At 39.4% G+C, this 23,993-nt stretch overlaps 1 long non-coding RNA gene across 2 annotated transcripts in view; it reads right to left on the reverse strand.

Annotated features, from left to right (window-relative positions):
- The window catches only part of LOC126049786 (uncharacterized), a 39,447-nt gene extending 19,480 nt beyond the window's left edge, over window positions 1-19,967 (reverse strand). For both annotated transcript variants that reach the window (XR_007509305.1, XR_007509304.1), the window contains exons 1-2: window positions 19,812-19,967; window positions 8,429-8,640 (exon numbers count right to left, since the gene is read on the reverse strand). This is a non-coding gene — a long non-coding RNA (uncharacterized LOC126049786). The remainder of the gene's footprint in view (window positions 1-8,428; window positions 8,641-19,811) is intronic.
- Window positions 19,968-23,993: the final 4,026 nt, after the last annotated feature.

Consider the following 23,993-nt stretch of genomic DNA (forward strand, 5'->3'; position numbering starts at 1 on the left):
ATATGCTCAGGACAGCCTGTAGTCCCCATATATTTGATCATCAGCCTCTGCTACATCCCAGATCTGATGTGCTGGGACTAGGTTCATCAGATCGCACCGTTACTATAGCAGACTGCCTTATGGGATCAGAGTCCAGCCAAACTCCTATGAGTCTGGACGTGCAATGCTGCTTTCCCCATACAAGCTGTGGACACTTTAACTAATATTTTCAAATTGCTACTGATGTGTGTAGGAAAGGAAATATGGCAACAATGAGAACATGATGCAAGATCCCTTGTTCTGATTTTGACAGAAATTAAAGCCTTGTTCAGACTTCCCAAGGGAGAAAAACTTCAGAGTCTGTCACCAGGGAGTCAGAGTAACATCTATAAAAATAATCGTGGAAGAAATTTGAATGTACTGAGTGGTACTGACATATCAGTACAGCATCTTATATCTGTTGTTGTACAAGAAAATAGGAACATTTGCATTTTAGCTTTATTATAGCTTTGTAATTAGTAGAAGGCAATCTGTTGTTAACTGTACAGCCTCATTAAAGTAATCTTTGCTTACACAGATATATGTTTCTCTGTCTCAGCAACGACTCTCTAAAAAAATCTCAAGTTTATCCACACTAGATCCTTGTGACTGGAAGGTCTTGTTCAATTACTATTTCTGATTTCTAATGCTTATTCTGAGTATTAAAAATACCCATTCACTCCTAAGCACTTTACTATAGATAGGCTTCAAACCTTTATTAAACAACAAAGAATAATGCAAAGCTGTTACCCCCAAGTCTATGTAAATGCAAGTAGGCCAGTGTCCCCAAATGCCTAATTTATCTGTTAAAGACACTTGATTGTTTTGTTACAGCTAACAGGCAAAATAAGAATGAAACTGAAGAGAGTGTGGGTAGCTATCCATATTCCTGTCATTGAATATATGCCCCGCAATCTATTTCAGAGAGGATCCTTCTGTTTTCTTGGGATACCCCATGAGTCACGTCTGGCTGTGCAGCGTTCCCATGCCCCATGCGCTGTATTTGTACGCTCACGTCACTCATCCTGTTTCATTAGGGAAAGTATGTTCAACAGAACTGCCATCCTATGCCCAGAGTCACTTGGCAGTGGTTAGGAAATGCACTGACTATTGCCCAGCAGTGGGAGTTTTGCAAGGGGGTAACTGGAGGCAAGCATGACGGGCTCAGCAGGCTTGTTCTCTTGGTGTTCTGGCCTCACCACAAGCAATCGTCTCCTCCGTGATCTTCCTTGCAAAACTTTGGAAAAGCAGTGTTTTCAATGTTTTTCATTGTACTGCTTTGTCACGGTGATGCATACCTAGAATGATTCTTTGACTTAAAGCTCAAGAAGCTGGATATTTGGGGCTCTGAGTTTGGCCATAGGTCAGGCTTCACAGTCAGGGAACTGGAAGCTCTTTCAAGACCACATATAAAGTCCTTAGCCAAAAATATTTCCACTGAAATTCTAAGGCTAAACTAGTACAGCTTTACAAGTCAGTTTAATTCTATCTAATTCTGTGCAGCACTGTTCTACACTTGGTGACTGTTTACGACGTTCTATATAACCGTTAAGAATAAGGGGGACAGCAGACTTGATTTGGAGAATGAAGACTACAATTTCAGGGCATCTGTTGTTTCAGGGAGTCTGTTACTGATTTTTCTGGCTCTCTGTACATTCAGACAGCATGAGTGAAAGACATAAATCCCATTAAACCAGCCAATCAATTAAAAAATGGACTAATACCAAGACGCCAGTTTCACATGGGACTGTAAAACTGAGCCACACAGAACCTCTCTGAACCTCATTCCTGCTGAGTACAGTAGTGTGTACTGTGCTGCTCCGCATTCTTGGCAGGAAGACGGGAATGGCTGTGATGGTAGCAGAGACACTTCGACACGTTGTGCCAGACTGCTTCCAGCTGGTGGAGATGCTGCCTTTATGCACCATACCAGGAAAAGAATCCAAGTTCCTTGACCAGCTGGTGCAGACCAGCTCAAGTCTGTACTTCATAGCTCTGGGCCCTGTGTGGTTGTCCCGAGATTACTGTGACTGTTGTTTCATTTTTTTTCCTCAGCTGGAAATGCACAAAATAATAGTTGGCTGTGTTGCAGCCTACCACAGTTGTGTCTTTATAGAATGACACTAAAGGTGTAGATCTCCTGCCTTTAGTCATTTTGAAGATGTAAGAACTACTACAGTAGTATTAGAACAAACTTGGTACGGTTCATGTCCATCTCTCAAGGTTGAAAATTTCCCCTGGATTCCTTTCAATTCTAGAAGGAAACCCAGAAGTAAATTAACCTGACTGGGGCCCTAGGATGAACCGGCAGTTGAGCCACATTGAATTTGTACATTCACATCACTGAATCTTCACTGGAGTTTAATGATGTAGGAATGATGATCTGCACATTTGTATCTCAAACTGTTCCCCTGAAGCTTTTCAGCATCTCCCTCTACATAGGAACCCCATCTTCTAGGAAAGAGTTCGAAGGCGACTAACACAATGCAGAGGCTAGAAACTTCCTCGGTTTCAGACCTTGGCTGCCTATGCCCTAGGAGACTTAGCCAGCTACAGAACTTCCACTGGCAAGGGGACCAAAGGGGCTCAAAAGCTGTTAATAAATGAAAACGATTAGAATACCTAACTCTTGATTTTGGGAAGAGCTGCACAGAAGAAACAGCTCCAATAAATACAGTATTTTATGCTTTATCTGTAAGTTGAAGCTTTATATGCAACCTTAGCAAACTCAGGCAGTAGCCTTTAAAAACACAGTGTTGCTAGTCAGTTTAACACCCTTGCTTCTATTGTTTCTAACTTTAATAAATACATTCCTCCTGGGTCAAAGCTCTCCATGCTTAGTTCTAGATCAAAGGCCAGCTTTCATGTTTGAAAGACCAAGTGAAATGAGTTTTCAGCTGCAAATTATTCAAAAGTGGGAGTAGGAAGGAAAGAGACTTTAATGTGATAAAAAATGTTGCCCTCTGGTTACTAAAAATTTCTAATCAACTTCAGCCATCTTTTCAGAAGTCTGTTTGGACTGAGGAGAATCAGCTCTCAGTGACTCTCGATTCGCCCTGACTGGTTAAGGTTGCTTTGGGAGACATTCTCTTCAGAGATTCTCATAGCTTTATTGGGGTCAGCGCAGATGTGCCACAAAGAACCGGGGATCAGATTTCACACAGTCAGCACTCCTGCACTAAGCTTATCTGCACAAAAGAGAATTAGGATATATAAACCAAATAGCTCCTTCCTCAAGATGGTGCAAAAGCTCTCCCATCTGAGTATCTCTACAGTTGTGTGAAGAAGAAGGTATGGGAGAAATGTGAATGCCCCTTAAACCAAACAGGCCGAGCATGCAAAAATTGGTGAATTTCTAAAGGTCCTGTTGCTCTCATTCTAACTTGGCTCTGGCTATGCATTCCCTTTGTAAGGTAAACCTCATCTGTTACTGTTATTTGCTCTTTGCATATACTATAAAGCATACAGGATATGGAACTTGGAAGATTCAGAGGTGCAGGAACACTTAAGAGTTAAAGAGTTTTCTGATTTAATACCGAAGTTAAAATTTCACTTCTGGTTTGGTAGTTGCCCTCAGTACGTCGCAGCGCCTCCTTCACCAATGAATTACCCTGTGTCTCTTCTGGGTACTTGGCTGAAGACACAGAACTCCTACAAATTGTAAGAGATGCTGGGCCTGAGTCAGCAGCATGCCTTTGGCCTTGTTAGACAGACTGACTGAAGAGCAGAAAAATGTGTAAAGCAGCATGTTTTACCATATACGCAAGAGCTCAGTTACCTTTACATAAAAAGCCTTAGGGGTTGGTGTCATCGAGAATTTAGACCCAGCCTGAAACAGCCAAAACCGTTTAGGCAATATAACGAGTCATGGACAATGACTTTGAAAAAGACTTCATGTAACCACATACGAAGGGCAGACTCAATCTTCAGTGCTCCAGGTACCTGTGCCTTTAAAGGAGCTGACATTCACTTAACCTCCCTGGTATGCAGTGTCAGATAACCAGTGCTCTGCTGAACAATAGATAGAAAGCTGACGGACTTTCAGAGGAGCAAGCTAGGTTTACATTAGGCATTTTCCATAAGGTCTTTTGAAAAGGTACACCCAGATCTGAGAAAGAGAGCGAGCAATAATAACTGCACTTAGTAATGTGTACAGTAAACAGACTTGAGAGCAGGTGACAGGCTCAGCTAAAGTGCATTTCTAATCTTAAAAGTGACATTGTGGAGGACCGCTTCAATCTGTCTGTCTTTTGTTCATTTTATAAACAAGTTTTCCCTTGAACTGCCAAGTCTGCCTGTTCCCCAGAGAGGCTAAAGTCAAGCAGGGTTCCTCCTGACTCATGCTTCGTAGACAGCAATTGAAGAAGTGTAAGTGAACCTCATTTAACCCTACCCGTGACGGAAACTATTAGCTCAGCCGTACTTTCCTTACTAGAAAGTAACTAGCATGGCTGAACACAGGTGCAGATCTTTCCTAGGTACCCTTCCTTCATCTAGCTGAAGAACTTCAGGAATGGTTTGAGGTATGAAATCCTGCGGAGAGATTCAAAGCGTCACAATTAGACCAGAAGATGTGTTTTACAGTTACAGTCACTGTTAGAAATATCAAGCTGTCACTAGCATGAAATAATCTAAACATTAAAAATTATCAGAGGCTTTTGATATCACAAGTTGTTTTTCTGCTCTGTTCTTCTTCGAGCTTAAAGAAAGCTCACTCTAGTTAGTATTTCTCCCATTATTTTCCAGGATTTCCTACTTTTTGTGTGGTAAATAGCAAGGAATGACCAAAAAAAAAAATCAGGCAGTTGCTCATCTGAACGCAAAAGCTGCAAAAGGTTCCTTTTCTCCTATGTATACTACTCTTGCAGTGGCTGTACAACTTACCCTCCCCACAATTTTTCCTCACTGAAAGGCTTCACTTCCCACTTACTGGTGCCTTTAAGGAAAGTGCTGGGCAAGACACAGAATCTCATTAAAGTCAGGCTAAAAAAATAAAGGGTCTGTGGCTTTGTATCAAATTCTCTGGCTATGAATCTGTGCAAGAAGCACCATGCTGAGATGCCAGTGGTGGCCCTGATTGTCTCGTTATGCAAATGAGGGTCTGTCTATGCTTGTATAGTTAGACTATATTATTCCAAAAAGTAAAGTTCTTGTTGTTATTAAGTAGTTAAATGATTAGATCTGAAATTTAACTGCTATTTTAATTTGGAGTAGAGTTTCCATAATCTCACTGTCTTTCCAGAGAGGGAAACTAGGTTGATTAACAGAACTCATATCTACTGAGTTTCACTTACTAATACCTTTGCACAGTTTTGTTTGGTTTGCAAATAATGTAGGACGTAAATACATGTTCAGTTATATATATATAAAGAATTAAAAAGCTGTTTTCATTGACTTGATTTTTATTGTTGTTTCTGCTTCTTCCTAAAAGTAGGACACCGAATCCAAACTCCTTCACAAAGCAAACTTACTCAAGAAGCTATTTTAGCCCTCTGTACAAATTAGAGGGAGCCCCATCAGGAGTCAGTCTCCACTAGGAGAGAAACTCAAGCACTTGCTCCCAGCTGATAACAGGAGAACATGGAGCCCAGGGACTCCTCCCACCCCACCACATAAAACAAGGCACTGAAAATCAAGGATCCAGTTTCAACCACAAAGCAGTCCTTATCAGCACCAAGGAGCGTCTTTGTTCTCATCCCAGCTCTTGACCTGTATCATGAAGGTAAATATGCGTTACGGCTGCTTTTCCTATGTATGTCTGTTGCATGGGATAAGCAAGAATGAACAGCCATGAAGGCCTAAAGACCTTGTTCCAACAATTGCAGTTGAAATCCTGGCCTGATCTAAGTACGTATGCCACGCTTAATGCAACATTGTCTTTAATGAAACTTCTGCTTACCTAAAAGGACCTATAATGGTAATATTTTACATCTACCATTCATACGCAGCAAGTACACATTTTTTAGAATTCTAATTATCTATGTATCTTTACTGCTGCTCCATGCAGTTTGGATGGCATGTTGACCATGTTGATAGTATAACACCCAACACTATATTATGTGATTATGTTATTAATGGCATCACAGAGAATTCACCCAGTTACCTGATGGTGGAAGTCTGAGACTAAACTGCAGAATTCTCTCCCACAAGTCCTCATCATAACTCCCCGCCTGTAACTGTTGACTCGGAGGACTCTGGCGACTTCTTCCTAGTTTTGCCTCTGCTGAGATGCTGAGCTGCTATTAGGGCAGTTTATGAATCCCAGCAATTTAGTTCTTCCTGCTGCAGTCATGAAGGAACTCATGACACCCTAGCTCACCCAGAAGTATCAGAATCACCAGAATTATTCTGGTCATCAGTTTTAAGAGGTAAACAAAGGGAAAGAGTTCGTTTTCTCCAAAATGATATTACTTCTGCATTGTCTTAGGCTATCATTTTTAGACTCAGCTCTGCCCTGGACATACCAAAAATCCTGTTTGCTATTTAGTAATATGGCGTGACCGTTCTCTTCTAAAGAAAGACAGAGGCTGGTGATAGTTCTAAACGATGTAATAGTCATATGGGAGTTCACTCCCCTGCTCAGATTTCATTCCTGGTTTTCAGTGTCTCCATCTATAAAGCAATATATATATTACATGGAGATGTCAAGGGTGTTGAGAGCCTGTGTAAGAAAGGCAAACGAAATGTTAACTATTACATCATCTTAGAATATCAAAGTGGCCAGCTACTGTAATTTCTCTAAGAAATCCAGGTTTTTGTTAATGTTATTTTGCTTTTAATTTTGTTGAGTATTAACCCACAAGAATGAGGACATAAGGCATACTTTAGTCAATAAAGAGAATTCAGTTAAGACTATCAGGAGGTAAAAGTGATGTAAAAAGAGACCAGATAGGGTAGCTTACTTTGAATTCAGATAATTTCCCTGCACATGAACAATTAGGTCAAAGGAAGTAAAAGTATACGTCATAAATGAACGTTCAATCTATTGATAAGTTCAGATCATGATACGTAAGAAATAAGAGGTATACTTATTTCCCTCTATGAAGGAAATAATACTCATGAAAGTAGATATTTAAGCTTTTTGGCTGATGGCATAAACAACAGGCACAGTCAGCTATGATTTGGAACTGCATTTAAAAAATGTGTCAATGAAAACCATCTATTGAGCAAAACAGCACTCTAGCTCAGAGATCTGAATCTGGTTAACATTTGACAGATGCATAATCTTTCACTCCCAGTGAAACAAGAGAGAGGAGATCACATCCTTCTCAGTCTAAAGCAAAATCCTCACGTTGAAGGAATTAATGTAAAATGGTTTTGCTCTGCTTATCCTGGCACACTGTACTCGAAAGAGAGAGACAAGTTCTTCCAGAAAGTAACTCAAATAAAAAATGAGAGTCCACTTCTTTCCATAGAGACCCCAAATTTAGATATGCAGGTTAGATAGACTGCGTGGATACTCTCATTCCTTCTCAAAAACGTAATTAAGGTTGCTCTCTTTAAAGTTACAGGACTGAATAAAACCTTCAGGTTTGAACTTAAATTATCTATGCCTTCCACAATTATCTCCATATCACTGATTTTAAATTCTGCCTTCTCCACAATACAGATTCCTAGACTAACAGTTTCTAGCTTGTCCAAAAAAAGAAAGAATAAGTCAATGAAGGCAAGAGCAATGTGCCTGCAAGAAACATGCCAGGGTAGGTAGGAAGCAATCTTTCTCTAGAGATTAGTTGAAAAGAAACTGTTTATTAGTGGCAGCTACACAGCACACAGATTAGGGTTCGAATAAAATACACTTGCATTTGAGAATAAAACAGAAGAATTTATGTTTACTCTAATGCACAGGACTCACTATCTCCTTTACAAATATTTACACGCTAAGAGCGTAAGGCTTCTTGTGTGTCCTGCTCTCATGGACTCGCTCCTCTCTATTTCTTAGTGACAGAAATACAAAAGTTGATGAATCATGACCAGTAGTGGCGACTCAGTCCTTACTCTTAAGTCACCTAAGTAGCCACCCCATTGTCTTTTTGTAACTGCCTTAGGCTACCATGTAGGCTTCCTAGAATAGCTGCCTGCATTTCCTGCCCAGCACAAACATTTCTGCACCATCCATCATAGAAAAAGCACCGCCGCATACATTCAAAGCTGTATACAAACACAGACCACACATAAAATCATTTTTAGCAAGGTGACTTATTAAACTGGATATAATATATACCCCCAAATTATACTTGAGTCTCAACATTGTAAGGGCTTGTATTGCGGCCATCCATGCTTTCTCATGGAGGATTCTTCCCAAGCAGGGAAGAGCCCCGCTGACAGAGCCCAGTGTGGTGTCACACATTTTCTGTCCTGGTGATCACACCTGCTTTTCAACGCCAATTACATCTTGGGTTGTGCTAACCTCAAGGGGCTCCTTGGTGGTGGACAGTCCGTAGCTGCTTCCAGTTCTCCAGAGACCAGCCCACTCTCAGCATTCACTGGACTTTCTGCCCTGAGCGCCTTCTGCAAGCCCCGTGGACCAAGCGGAGAGCTTTCTAAGACAGTCTTAATATTTCTGAGCTCTCTGACAACTGCTGTGTCAGCTCACGCTGTCTGACATCATCTGTGTACATCCTGAATGCAGGAAAACAGAAAAAAATAAATAGCAGATCAGAAACTGCGTTAACAAATCAACATTACTGTTTTACCGATTTAAAAAAAAACCCAAACTAAACAGGCAAATTGCCAATAGGCAAATTGCAAGAATCTTTGACTCATCATTAAGCCATGATCTGACGCACTTTCAAGTAGGTGTATCAGGCTGCTAGCCAGCAGCAGGAAGAGAAAGCTAAGGCTTTGGGTCATTTCAGGAAAAATCTTGATGAGAAGAACAACTCTATGGAAAAGTTGCATCAATATGGGAGACTAGCAAGTTTTCCACTTTAGCTATGCTTGACATGATGAGATAATGGAGCATCACAGTGGCAACAGCAGTTCCTAAACTGTGAGATTCAGTGCTGGGGGTAAATAATACCAGTTTTCTCGTGTTTCCTTTTAAGGGTTTGCTAATCAGGACAGTGAGAACAAAGGGTTAACCAGGAGGATCAAGGAGAACTAAGAGGAACTGTGATACAAAGAGTAACTGAAAAATTAGAGGATGAGAATACAGCAGGAGATTACACAGGGCACGTTTTTTACGACTTCTTGCCAGATCATGCCACAGCAGACCAGAGAAGGCAGAACTCTTCCTGCGTGTATGTAAAGTGGCATCACTTACAGCTGGCAGAACTACTTCAGACTGGCTGTCCAAGTTTCGAATTAGTTGAGCAAATACGAATACCAAATACCATCTATGCCAAGGAAACACGCTCATGTTACATAATGTGTCCAAACCAGTTTTAAATATGCCAGGAATAAAAAAAAAAAAAAAGATAGAACTTTATGCAGTGGAGAAAACTCACAGACAATGTTAGTTGCTCTGTTCAAGATCTCCGCTTTACAGTTCTTTTACTCTGCATTTGTTACTTACGAAGAGACCAAGAAGCTGCCTTGCAGGAAATTAATTTTCAAGCAATTTCAGTGTTACACACAATCTATATATTCAATGTATTGGCAGACCAGTGTTCTTGTTCTCTCCAAGTAGAGTTTTGCTGTTGCAGTGTCCTTTGTTCCATGGTAAGACCAATGCTTTCTCTGTTTTTCTTGATTGCGCTCTTTCTTGGCAACAAACAATCAAGCCTGCCAAAACTTAGATAAGTAACAAGGTGAAGTGCGAGGGCAGGAGTTGAGCATTTACCACCTAGCTAAATGAACTTTATTCCCTGGAGGCTGCAGGAGGAAGAGTGGTTTAGTGAGCGGCATATGGGATGGGCAGTCTGAACACTGTATTCTAATCTGGGCCCTGCTGCTGACTCATCATGTCACCTTTGGGAAATAACTAACTCGATACACTTGTTTTTTCTTCTGTGAAGCAGTCACACTCCGTTGTAGACACTGTTACCACAGTTACAGATCCTAGAATAGTTAGGATGAACAATTTCTCAATCAGATAAACTGGCAACTCTTCAGTTTGTTCTCTGCTACAGGAAGAAAGGGCCAGAAGTGATAGAAAATTAAAAAGTAAGTTCAGGCAAGGCAATACAGCTCCTTAGTATCAGAGACCAGATTTCTTCCAGCTGCATACCATGAAAGAATAAGGTAAAAACCTGACACCTACTCACCAAAGGCTGGGTGGAAGATGGTGGCCCATATTAATCCTAAACAGAACTGGTAGTTGCAGTTACGTGTATATCAAACGAGCCACCATAACTTGGAAAATCTGACCTGTGAGATTATTGTCAGCAGCGACCTGCTGCCAAGCAGGCTATTCTTATTTATTCCACTAAAGTCAACCTTGCTGACACAAGCCTTTTTTAAAGGCAATCTGCTTTGTGCATGCCTGTCCTGTTACTAGGTTACTAGAGAATGAAATATCTCTGGTTTTATGTAAATCCCTGTTCTTGCTTTTAAAAGTCTGGTCACACAAATCTGTTGTCGAACAGACCTATTTGCATCTTTGATTTCTATTTACTTACTCCTAACCCTTCCCAGCTATTCTTTACATTTCGATGAACTCTTCTTGCCTCATTTCCCAAGCCCTACCATAAGATAAATAGAGGATTCAGACTATTTGGTTTTGACCAGTGCCAAGGTTTGCACTCTCGGCAGCATGCTGATCATGGCTGCAATTCCTGGCTTGCAGGGACTTGGGATCCAGTTACATTTGCTGGCGTCAAGCAGACTCTACAGACCACTGTGAAATACTGAATCTAAAAATAAAAGGGCGAAAAAGTACAAAACTAAGGAGAGTGGGATTCTAAAATTCCAGGAAAAGTGTAGAAAAGTTTGGAAGAGGCACATAAGCAGTCTCAGGGGAAAACACTAACATATCGGGGGAGTTTAAATTAAGCCTATGGGTTTGCCTTTTTTAGCTGTCACCCATGTGACACTCAAGAGTTCAGCCTGTGGGTCCAGGTATTTCTGCTAACACAAAGAATGCATTAGAGCCTTTTGGACAGGCAAATCACACTGACCGTCCGCTTCTTGCCTTTGCTTTCCCTAAGAACTGTTAACCCCAGGTGCACTTGGTTTCTGTTTGCGCACATCCTCCCAGCCGGGGTCCGGTCTCAGCCTTTGGACTTCTCCTTTGGATCCAAAACCACGACTGATGGTGCCAGCGGGCTAGCTGGGTGTGGGGAGAAGTGTCAGGCTCTGGTGAGTCTCAGGGGGACGGGCTGGGGGGAAACACGATTTTCACAGCTCTTGCAGCACTTTTAATTGTACAGTGACATATGGAAGATTAGTGAATCTGTGAATCCAGGGTCAGGATTAAATACCTGCTGGACCTGTTCCACAAGGTTACATTAACTAGTCTGAGGTGAGATAGAAAAGCCCAAGTGCTATTTCTAAGGGGCATTCTATGAATCTCATATAAAGAATTTGGTAGGATTTTCCTCATTTTCTGAGGAAAAATCTAATGATCTTTGAAATTGTCTTTTCCTGTTTAAATATTAAACCAGCACAGGAATTAAGTTTTACCAAGTACAAAGTCGCATTTTTAAGTGCAATATTTGTTGTGACTGTCTGTTCCTGACCAGCACGGTTCCATTTTAGGGTTTCAGACTGCCTGTTTTGAATTGTTTGTAAAAATTCTTTCTAGATTTAATCAAGGTCTATTTGCAGGAGACTTTATTTCTGCCTCCTTTTTGATGCTTTGAAATTAAAACCACGATGACTGTGAAACTGAGGTTTAAAAGTAGATGTGTGTTTGCATAACAATGTATTATATATACACAATACTAGAGCTCCATGGCTACCTGTAATTGCAGTGATAGTGTATCTGCAGTGGTAGCTCCTTGGAAGTTTGCATGTAGGTCAGAAGTTTCCAAACGATGATTGAGATTATATGTATTACAGATTGCATTTTCCAAGTATGCCACAGTTTAGTCATGGGACTCATTAGCACTCGTGAGGGCTGCGAAGTTCTGCTCCTTCACACTAAACTGAAAGTTCAGCTCTGTGTACCTGAACCAGCCCTGCTTCATGTTGCTGAGCTATTGCAATGTCTCGTCTTACCTCTTACTTCAGTTTCTTAATGCATTGCTGCAACCGAGTCTATTGCAGTGGATGAAGCAATAGGACTTAATACCTTGCTTCCTCGGCTTTGTGTGTTATGCAATTTTTAGATGTGCTTTGGTTCTTGATCTTAAGTACAGTAGCTCTCAGTATACATTCTAAAGAAACCTAGAACGGATCTCCTGACAGTATTAAGCGGATGTTCAAAACTGCAAGGATAGTTTCACTGGGGTTCCTTCTAATACAAAACCTCTGTTGTCCCAACTGCATGACCTTGAAAGTACTTCACATGTAGCACTTTATGCAAGTTAATTGTTTTTTAATAGTATAGCTAAAATGAAATGTTGTAATAACATAGAACAATTTAACAAATATTTTAATAATCCAAATATTTTTAAAACTGTACTGCTAATTTACATTTCTTCATTTCCCTCATTAACTTCGTAGATGAAATTTGGACCTATATATTTTAATTTACAGCAGACAAAAAGCTAATGGAACCATCAGACAGGGGTTTGAAGCTGTTTCACTGTGTCTCAGGCTGCATGTGTTCTAAACAAAAAAACACCTAAAAATAAATATGCAAAATGCCTGTTACTTATGTATATGAACATGGCAGATTCCTTTATAGTTTTGCAGCACATCAGGTTTGCAACTTAATAGCTGATTAAGTGCACCTTACAGTAAGAGATTCTGAGAGTACAAAGGAACTAAACACATGGCTCTATTATCCTACGCAACTCACCAAGTCAGTGATTTAGTGTAACTCAAGGCAGAGTTTGTGTGAGGACTCACAGCCGTTATGAAATAGCCAGAAAGGTAAGGCAGGATCCGAACCCCGTTGAGGCAGGCACTGTACCCATATAGCAGAGGTTCACCTTCCTGCTCTTCAGCCCTGCGTGGCTCCCGTGATACGTTGTCTAACCATTGTTTCAGCTATAGAACAAATCCCTTGAAGCCTCTATTTAATAAAGATGAGTGAACAGGCTGAATTTCTCATTAGCACAGAAAACTGTCAAACTCCCTGCCCAAGGATTTGGGGTTTACATTTTTCTCCTAGATAGTCTGAGGTTTAATACATTTCAGCTATTTATTTGGAATTAATTTTAAGGAAATAACAGTCACTCATATCCTCTGATAGAAAAAAAATCCCAAGCTTTTCCATGACTGTCCACAGTTGGACAATATCTGGCAGCAGGTCAGAAGTCGCAAGAAAAGCAATAATATCCTCCTTTATCAAAGCCTATGTCGGCCAGGACATTCAGCACACAGGAAGGTCTGGAGTTTCTGCTTGACCCTTAAATTCTTCAGCTGCCTCAGAATCATAACTTCTCTTAACTCCCTCAGTCTTGTATGTGTCCAGGTTCTCTCCCTCTGTGTGTCCACATTCTTGTGAAATCCTTCCTCTCACCACTCAGTAAAAATAACTTATTACATGCGTTGTACAAGACCCTACCCTACCTTTTCTTATAACTGAAAGAAAGGTCAAGACAAAAGGTAGAGGACATGAAATACCAATTCCTCTTTTCCAAAATGGGGAACTGAGGCAGAGGCTAAGTTGCTCAAGGACACACGGTTTCTACTAGGGGTGAGCGAGCCTAAACAGACTCACTGAAGCTCACAGGAAGCTGTGAGTAGCATAGAGGAAGAGACAAGCAGGCTTTTGTACCAGAAAGATCCAGTGTAACTGCAGGATAGAATGATGTCAAAATAAACTGATGTTTAGGAGCGGCAGAAAGATACAGTCCTGAAGAAAGGTCAAGATCAGCAAAAAAGAATTGCAGAAACTTGAAAGATGCTTAGCACAGTCCCAGATCTGTTTCAATGTGGTGAGGAAACTAAGTGATAGGAATACCACTTATCTTCTTTCTTCATCTTACCTTCTTTCTGAGGTACCCTCTAAGTAAAGAGTAAATGTGTTAAAAGTCTCATGCAAAGTCTGGGCATTGTGTTCTGCCTTTATCACATGTCTCTGAAAGCACAAACAGTCATCATGGGCTATGCTCTGGGGAACATGGAAAGTTTCTTGAGAGGTATGACACAGGTGTTTTAAGTTTCAGGGCTTCAACATTTAAACTCTCTCTCCACCATAAGAAAGGATAACAGGCACAGCCTTGGCCCCTTGCAGCTCATGTAGAAGCCCATGCTGTTAATTATTTCAGTTTGCTAGGGACCGTAAATGAACAAGTCATTCAGCCTGCAAATAAAACCAGTGGATGTCCAGCAAGGGGAACTTTATCAGTCTACAAGATGTCAACCTTAACCAAAGCAACTAACTCAGCAAATTTGAAGCACTTGCTTGAAAGGCTGGGCATGCTTCAGCTTCAAAGAAATAGCTGGAAAATGCTTAACAGAGTAAAGTTTACTATTTTTCCTTCTTGAGAAATTGATTGTTGCTATTTTATCCATATGAACGCACACACAGACAGTATCACCTTACGGCAGAGACCCAGCATGAAAATTTACAGGCCAAATAATCTGCTGGCAAACTAATAAGCAACATAAATCAGGATTTTATGTTTGGAAATGTCAAGTGGGCATGGTTATCTATACCACTTGGATGTATAGTGTATATTATGTGTCATGTTCTTGGACAGCTTTAAAATCTAGCTTACTGTCTTTGTAGGCTTCATGTAACTCCATCTATTATTCTGTACTTTTCTTTGGGTTCTATGTAGCCATAAATGTTTCACAGAAGTCAGCTAAGTTTTTGTTAACAGAGTTGTCTAATATAACCCAGGTGTCTCCTCCACATGCATTTTCACTACTGTCAGCAGCAGGTGCTAGCCAAACTGGCACTGACAATTTAAATGTGTGCGCAGACTGCAGTGTGCTATCAAAATTCTTTGGTTATGGGATGGTCATAGAAACATTAGTAATTCAAGATCTGCAGTGCTGAGCAATGTTTATTGACCTGTACACTAACCCTGCTACCTTTACCTGTTGCTGTATTTTAGGCCCACATAACCAGTATAGCAGAGCTCAGACTAGCCCTCCAAAGATCCAGGTCACAACTCACTTTTACTGGTTAAGTCATTCACTAAGGTAGCAGCAGAGTCCATTTTGTGAGGTCGCCTTTATTTTTTGCCTTAGTTTAAAGAATGATTGCTGGAGCAAGTTGAATGTGTTGCATCTTGAGTATTATTGAGGCTGGAAAGTAGCCAGAACAACAAAGGAGCAAAACTTCTAGGCAGTTTTCCATATCTACAATAAAACTCAAGTCTCTAGCGAAGTTATCTAAGGAATTCAGGCTGAGAACAACAAATGAAAAAGGAATGACATAGATAGGGCCATGCTATAAGGAAAAAAAAGTTGAGCATTTTATGATTTTGGACAAAGCTTTCTGCACAGTTATATCACTGCATTGCTTTTATTCCTCAGAAAAATCTGAGTCAACATACAGCCGCTTCAGCAGCTGCATTCAGATTCTCATTCTCTGGCAACCTGAGCAAATCAAAATGATCTTAGAGAGACAGATCAAAAGTTATTAACCACCCTTGCCTATTCATACATGAAATAAACTATGGTCCTCTAGCCAAGGACCAAAATGTTGTGTATACTTCCACCCAGTATTTTAATTATTTGGTGCCTCAGCTATGGTACAATTTGAGTATTGTACCATGCTTTGTTAAGAACAAGACCATGCTTATTGTGTTTTGAATGTTAGGGTACATGTCAAGGAAAAAAAAAAAAGCTCTATGAGCAGCACAACTAAGGCAGCTTTACTACAGATTTATATGGTCTCATCCATAAAGCACCTTTTTTCCCTGCTATAACAAATAAGGATAGCTTAACTGTGTTTCTCATTTCAGTGTCACCCCCATAGGGCAAAAGCCTCACATACTGTGGCTAATTCAGCTTTAGATAAATGCTGACTGGCCAGCCTGCTATTGTAAACAGTAGAGTGTACAATGGTTGGTTTCTGAGTTCTTTCTTTCCTTCAGCTGGGGAATGAATATGGTTCCTTTTTCTGTCTTCAGTTGCTAACTTCCAAGAAACTTGTAGAAATTTCATTATTTTTTACACCTTGGCTCATGCATCAAATATGTTTGAAATTTGGAGAAGAGATAGACTGAACCATTACATAAGCTTCCTCTCCTTAGGAAAGCAAGCTAATCAAGATTGTTCCATGAAAAGCCCCACACCCAAGTGACTGGAAGTGCATTTTTTTTTACAAGCATAGACCTATGCCAAACAACAGCCAACAGAACCCTTGTGCCCAGTGTCCTTTTTCTTGGCAGTGATACATGCTTGTGTTTGACAATGAAGCATATATTGTTTGTCATCTGTTTTGAAGAAGGAGTTTACAAGTTAATAGTAATGTCAAGTTGTATTCCCAACTTCAGTTCAGTTGAAACCAAGTCATTAATAGATTACCATTAATCAGGCTATAGGAGAAAGAATAACAAAATGGAAATGTAGTAAGATTTTTTTTCCAGAATGTTAGGTTACTGTACTTTTTTCCTTTAAGCTCCAAAGCTATACTATATTTCATTTCATTGGCAGATATCCCATACTTCTTCAAAATCTGAAACAAAAAGATTGGGATGAGTATTCTGGGCATTCATAGTACATTAGATTAATATTGTTGGCTATCTACTCTGCATACCACAATGAGGTTAGCACTCCCTCATCTGCTAGGTAGTCTGGATTCTGTTGTTGTAGTTGGTGTGGTTGCTACCTACTTCATTGTTGAAGCCCAAATGCTATCTTTTTTTCTGTTCCTATAGTATGGATTGTGCTGTGTGCAGTGCAGGGGTGCTCTGTGCTCCTTCTAGTACCTCTGTCTAGGTAGAGGACCATGAGAATATTGACTGTACTTTTCCTCCTAAGCACAAAGATACTATATCACTCCTACTGGGAAAGCCAAATGAGGGTAGTGGTGCCATACCTATAAAAAAGAGCAGCAGCTGCATGCAAAGCCAAAGGATGGACCAGCGTTTGCAAGAAAATGAACTGTGTTCCCTTTGCCAGTGAACTGATCCTTGCACAAAGGATTTATGCAGTTCTCCCACAAAAGATGTGTTTGATTTTACTCCATTTTTAATCATCCTGCGCTGGAAGTTTAATTCAATACCTGTTCATTTTGATACTCAGAATTGTATTAACTTTTACAATCAATTGAATACAAGTACATTCAGTTTGACACTCAAATTTAATATTTGCTCATTTTGATTCCAGAAGGTGTACGGAAGTCCCTGCTTAAAGAATCTCATGTCTGAGGATCCTTAGTTTGTTCCCTCCTTTGAATATTTCCAATGAGGGATCATTCTTTTCCCCTGCCTCAAATTTGGTGAGAATCAGCTTTTGTTACCCTGGAATGTGTCCGGTAGCAGTAAGTGTCAGGGGGTTAAGACAGAACCCTTCTTACTTTGGAGGCAGCAGAGAAAGATGCCAGAATTCTGTCACACGGTTTTATTCTACTCTATCTTGTACCCTTATTCATTTGCAGTACAAGGAGAAAGCATAAGTAGTTCCACAAAGAATGTGGACTTTTACTGAAATGGAAGAACACATCCCTCTGGTGCCCAAACACTCTGGTATGTGAAATGATTGTTTGGTTAGGGGGGAGAAAAAAAAAAAAAAAAAAAAAAAAAAATCAAAGTTTTGGCAAGCCCTCGTTTTGCATGCCCCAAACACCAGATAGACACCTGCACAAATACTGTTTGCATACAAATACAACTGTGTACACAGAAGTCTGGAAAAAAAATCTAAAAGATGAACCACACTATAGAAGCCAAGCTGCAAATCTCCATCTTTTACAATAGGTCGTTATTGAAATAGTGATATTTTAAAGTAACTGTATTAAAGGAAAAAAGAGGATAAATATTTTTGCGAAATGACGACAGATTCACTCCCTCTGACATTAGGACTTTACTAGCATTTTTAACTAGCTGACTGAATATTATGCACAGGTATTTTTAGCTGTACCTGTAGGTTGTTTTTGCTTTTGTAAAATGTCTATGCACATACCTGCAATCTTTTAAACTTTCCCACTGTACCACGTGCCAATCAAAGCAGCATCATACACATAAAGAATCATCTCACAGAGATCCTTGCCAACAAGCTATTTGAAACAGATGATTCTGCTTTATAATATCCACAAGATTGACAATGTCCTTTTCTCTTTCTGAAAATGGGGAACCTCTACACGGACAATGCAGGACTTTAGTTGTTCCTAAGCAGAGGTCACAAACATGTCAACTAGTGTTGAAAGCTCTTCCAAGCCTGGCGTATTATGTCAGAGACTTACTGAACCACAGCCTGCTTCCCACTGTTCACTTGTGCTGTATCATTTATAATCCAAGTGCGAACTGCAATGGAGAAAAATTGCTTGAACTAGAACCATGAATTCATGGATACCAGGACAATATTTTCTTAAGCTGAACTGAAATTAAGTCTTCCCAACCACCAGCTTATTTTTTCTCACTTTTACTTGAGTTACTTCTTATCATATACATGGGAGTAATTTTTCTATTTTTACTAGGAAACTAGAATTTAATCTGTTTGTCTACCAATTCACTGGTACCTAAAAAAGCTGGCTAAAACTGAGTATCTTTCCCCAGTTTTCATATGGAAAATTATTCAACCTTTTTTGTTAGGAAATCTGTAGTGGATTTGAAATGAACCTTGTAGTTATGAGAACTAAATGACATGAAACTGTTATGAAAACAGAAGCTTGAAACTTCAGGCAGAAAAAGCAGTGCTGCTATCTAGAGTAAAGGCTATCCCAGACTTTCTATTATATATCCTGTAGTTTCTGTGCCTTCCAAAAGCCAAACTTCAAGTACTTGGGATTATTTATTTTTCTGGTGTCTAGCTCAGACTTTAAAAAAAATAAAAATACTTAAAGATATAAGTGAAAGTAGTTGATCTCTTGATGAGAACCATAGTTAGGAAGGTGAATGTTTTACCAGAAATATAAAAGAAAAAATTCATAAAGTTTACCTGTGTGCTGAAATGGCTTCGTGCTTCAGAGCAAGACAATGATATTGGCAGACATTGTCTTAGCATGTTTTGCAACATTCATTCTGCATTGTCTAGATTGTGTGCGTGAGTTCTGAATCTAGTTTCTTCACTGCAGGATTTTGCATTTGGCTTACATGCAATGTGTTATTTTTAATTTGAATCTGCATGGATATACACCTGCATTAGTAAGTGGAGACTTGCTAGTAGTACAAAAAAAGGACTGTCCAGAAGCAGAACAATGCTATACTGTGGCATACACAGGGCCTATCTGATGACTGACTACAAATAAAAGGAAATGGTTTACTGGGGGAAGGCTGTGTATTTCTAGTACCATATTATCTTGCCCAGTGGACCAGACACGTAACACTTTAGCAAAACATTTCATCTCCCCACAAGAGAATGAATTTACTTTCTTTCTACCCAAAGCTCATGTATATTGAGTGAAAAGCCTGGTTTGTCTTTGTCCTATACTATTCTCAGGATTCTTGCCTACTTTCCCACATGTGGAACAAGGCAGAGGCCACAATGAAAGAATGGGCATAATAAAAAAAAAAAGAAGGAAAGACAGCAACCTCTTTGCCTCCCCTCTATGCTCTTGCAGAAAGGAGAAGTCCATGAACTTGCTGCACTGGAGAACATAGATCTTCAACAGAAGAAACAGCTGAAGAAAAAGTACTATACTGGTCACAGTGGTTCCACTCCTTGAGAATCTGCATGTTTACCTTCTAAGTGAGAGGGCAGACTTTTGTCCACTGACGGACAAGTAGGCCGCCCAGCATCCACTGTCTTAATCTGGAGAAAAAAGACAGCTGGTGAAGACAGTAAGTCTCTTATCTTCCATTCAGTATGCCAGCAGGAAGAAGAGGCTATAGGAACAGCTGAAGGAACAGAAGGAAGGACAAATTCAGTGTTTCTTAAAATGAGGAAAAGGGAAGAAAAGTTAGTATTTTAGTTCAAGCCCTTTTTTTTTGCTGCTGTAGACCCATTATCACTGCATGCTAATCTGCATTTAATACTGCAGCCTCCTCCCCACTTTTATATATGCATTGACTTTTAACAGCTAGACATATTAATAGCAGAATCTTTTCAAATTGTCACAGTGGAAGATGCTTTATTGTAATGCATTTGCCTAAGTGCAAAATGCCAAATGCAAAGTAACAAGAATAACCCTGATTTTGCAAAATGAGGAAGAAAAAGTGGGTCAAGCTTAAGTGTACTCATTGCTGATATGCTGAATTGCTAAGCACCTGAAGCTACTGAGTAGCAGCAGCAATTGCAATTGCTCGTTGAGGTTCTTCTTGCCTTATTAAATCAAGTCAATACTTGCTCAATGATCGGAATCTCTCTCAGCTTCAATCTTGTGTTGGAGCTCAGGGGAGGAGACTTGCATGCAGGCTTCACTATTCTTCTTATAAGAACTAATAAACAGTATAAAAATGGAAGTATGAGCGATCTGTCTTGCCTGGGGATATTATTGAAACCTGGTTACATGTAGATTCATTCTTATTTGGTGATGGCAACTCCCAGTCCAAAGTCACCTGTAGCAGATGAGGAATTCCTTGGGTGTATCAGATACTTCATTTACCTTTGGGCAGATACCAAGAAAAATTACAGGTTAGTTAGCTAGTTCAAAAGGGAAAAAAATGCATTGCAATTAGAGAGCCCATTATAAGCAGGAGACTAATACCTGCCAAGCTGCATTCTGGGATGTTGGGATCTGTTCCCAATGCCATCAGATGACATGCAGAAGAAGATGCAGTAAGTACGATGCTTTGATTTTGAAATTATATACATATATATATAAACATATATTATATTTTTTTTTATCTGAGGGAAGATTGTAATCACTATTTAATCAAAGATAATGTTTTCAAGGTGCAGAAGCAGCTCTGGTCTTCTTCAGATTATATATTAGAGCTAGCTATACATTTATAAATCTTGTTTTGTTATGAGCAAGGGTTTCAAATTGTGTATATGGTTTTACTTTGAACAGTATATCATACATTGCTCACTAAGTACAAAAATATATGGTTACTATCCTGAGAGAGCTAAGCACTTAATGTATGATAAATTGGTACTATGATAATTGTGAAAAGCATTACTAAGTTTGCACATGGACTGGAGACAGCTCTAATTCTTTCCACAAGGTGCATAAGAGACCCCTGTGACAGTTTTGTGTCCTTTTTGAAGGTATTTTGAATGTGTTCAGCTCATACATTAAATAAATACTGTTTAGAAATACTTTATAAGTATGCAGATCTTGAAGCCTATGTGGCAATAGGGACTCGAGCAACCAGAACTCGGGAATTTACACAGTCCCTGCAGTTAGTTTACAAACTAGTGGATGTGCAGCCTAACTGGCTATTTTATCTTCCTCTGCTCAGATTAACTCCTTCCCATCAAAGTTTCCACCTCTATACTGTGAATAGTAGGTGATGCTTTGGGAGTATATGGGCATATAGAAGATGGGATTCTTGCAGCAATTTTATTCCTGAGAAAATACTACTAGATTCCATTACAGAAGTCAATGATCCTATGCACTAAGATAAAAAAAAATAAATACAGATTTGATAATCATTCCTTTCTCCTAATGTAATTGAAGGAACCTGTATCTGAAAGACTAGTAAGAATAATCAAATTAATGATATGCTACTCTATTATTATTTTTAGATTTACACAAGATCAAATTCTTTAAGAGGAGTTCAAATCTGTCTGGAACCCAGAGCACTGTAGTTTTGTGTATGTGAGTAAATGTAAGGGAAATCACTTCCCTATCACTTTTCTATTCTATCAATAAAAATCTTTCTCTGAGCACATTCTAATACACAGACCTCTGAGATCACATTAGGATAGTTAAAAGTATCCTGCTCCTATGTTGTCTTTCACATTGCTGCTACTTTCTATTGTACAGAAGGAAATAGTAGCCAAGGGATGTAAGAGAGCAACTGAACCAGATGTGACTTGAACATCTATTGTAGAAAGTGGCTGCAATGTAAAGCAACCATTTCCTCTGGCTACAAAAGTGAGGGATGATAATAGCTACCTTTTTGCAGATAGGCAGCCCTCAATTTCAAAATCAAGTTTATAGTATCCTGCCTTGCTGATTAATGACATATCCATCCACCAGAATGAAGCTGTGAGAACTAGCTTAGTGTAGTGCTGTGAAAAACAAACCAAAACCTGCTTCAATTCCATCTAACCCACCCACCTCTCCCCGCCAGCTTCCTGGATTTAATTGTTCTCTCCGATCTTGCAAGCGAGTGCCTCCCACAAAGTGTTCTCCAGCACCTTTCTGAATCTGGTTTCTTTCATGGGCTTTGCATTTGGATTCCTTCACATATTGCCAAAAGTTCACAGTACTTTCCTCAAAGTCTCAAAACCCAAAATAAATGCTTTGCCTACCTTTTTCTGGTTCTTTCTTTGACCCAATTCTCCTTACAGACACAAAGCTGAAAAAATGCCATGATGGCCTAATTTCCTTCAGCACTATGCAAGCAATTAATCTTGTTTAAAGAGCTAATGAATCTGTGATTTTCTAACTCATGTGAGCATATGCTACTTCCAATCAAAGTTTATTTGCTTCGAGGGCTTGTGGAAAATTTGTTATTTCACCAAAGAATTACTCAAATTCGTGAGTGTGGGCTAATGAAGAATGGTTACATAAACCAGAGCCAAGTTTTACACATTTAGGTCTTAATCAGAAACTTGTGCAATATTGTTTATATAACTGTCCAGATTCAAATTTAGTTGTTATATCACTTTTCTTAAGTCTAAATAGATGCTATGGCACATAATAAGCACTCATATTCTGATCAGGATTATTGTAAATGAAAGAGATTACTGACTAAAGTGTCTGTTTATGGACAACGATACTACAGATGAACCATGGAGTCAGCAGGCCCACCCTTCTTTGATACAGAATTTGGCGAAATGACTGCTTTGCGCTTGAAGTACAAGTGTAGCCTTTACACTAATACTTCTTATCCAGTGTTTGCCTCTCTTCCTACTTTCCACACCCACCACACCTTTATATGATTATCAATTTATATGAAAAATGTCACTTATGCTATTGCACCCCGCCCCTTTAATTATGACAACCTGCCCCAAGTCCCACCTTTCTGTATCCTGTATCTCTAAATGTGAGTCGATGCATACTCAAAAGAGACATTTTGTCTTCAAGACAGGTTTTTTTATTCTCCTGGTTTCAATTACACACTAAATTAGGAGATTATAAAAAGATTATGATCTCATTGCTTAAGTGTCTCCAACTACCAGTGGATTAAAATTATTTTTCTTATTCAACAAGCAAAATGCAGTATTTCACAGCTCTTTTCAACACGGTTGTGGAAATCTTAATGCGATATTGGTAGCTTTTACATCCATGTTGTGCTGCTTTTTAAAAAGGCCAGATGGCAAACAAAAACATACTGGCTATGTTAAAAAAGCTTTAGTGGTCCCTTCTCTATACCCTTCTCTATACTGTAGTAATAAGACATAGAATACTCAAGTCCATCTTCCACTAGGGGAGGGAAAAATTATTGGGAAACTGGGTATTTAGTGATGCTTGTCTTGTTTACAGTAACTTTTCTGCAAATGGTGACCAGAGACTATCCAAGAAAAATGTATTTCAGAAATCTTAGTGCCAGTAACTATGCCCAGAGATTGATATATCCAATAAATTCTGTTAGCAGTAACTTCTTAAACAGTTCCTGTATCATAAACATTGAACCTCTTCAAATGTTGCACTTGGGTTTCCTACAGAGGGTGTATCAACATTCCCAGTGAAGGTTGTATTAGAGGATTGGTAGGCATATCTTTCTTTAATATTGTTACATGTCTAAAGGTCAATAAAGCTGACTGGAGTCATCTTAAGCATAAATATTTATAGTAGCCCCCTGGGAACA

The sequence above is a fragment of the Accipiter gentilis genome, chromosome 23, assembly GCF_929443795.1.
Source record: "Accipiter gentilis chromosome 23, bAccGen1.1, whole genome shotgun sequence".
Classification (NCBI taxonomy): Eukaryota; Metazoa; Chordata; class Aves; order Accipitriformes; family Accipitridae; genus Astur; species Astur gentilis.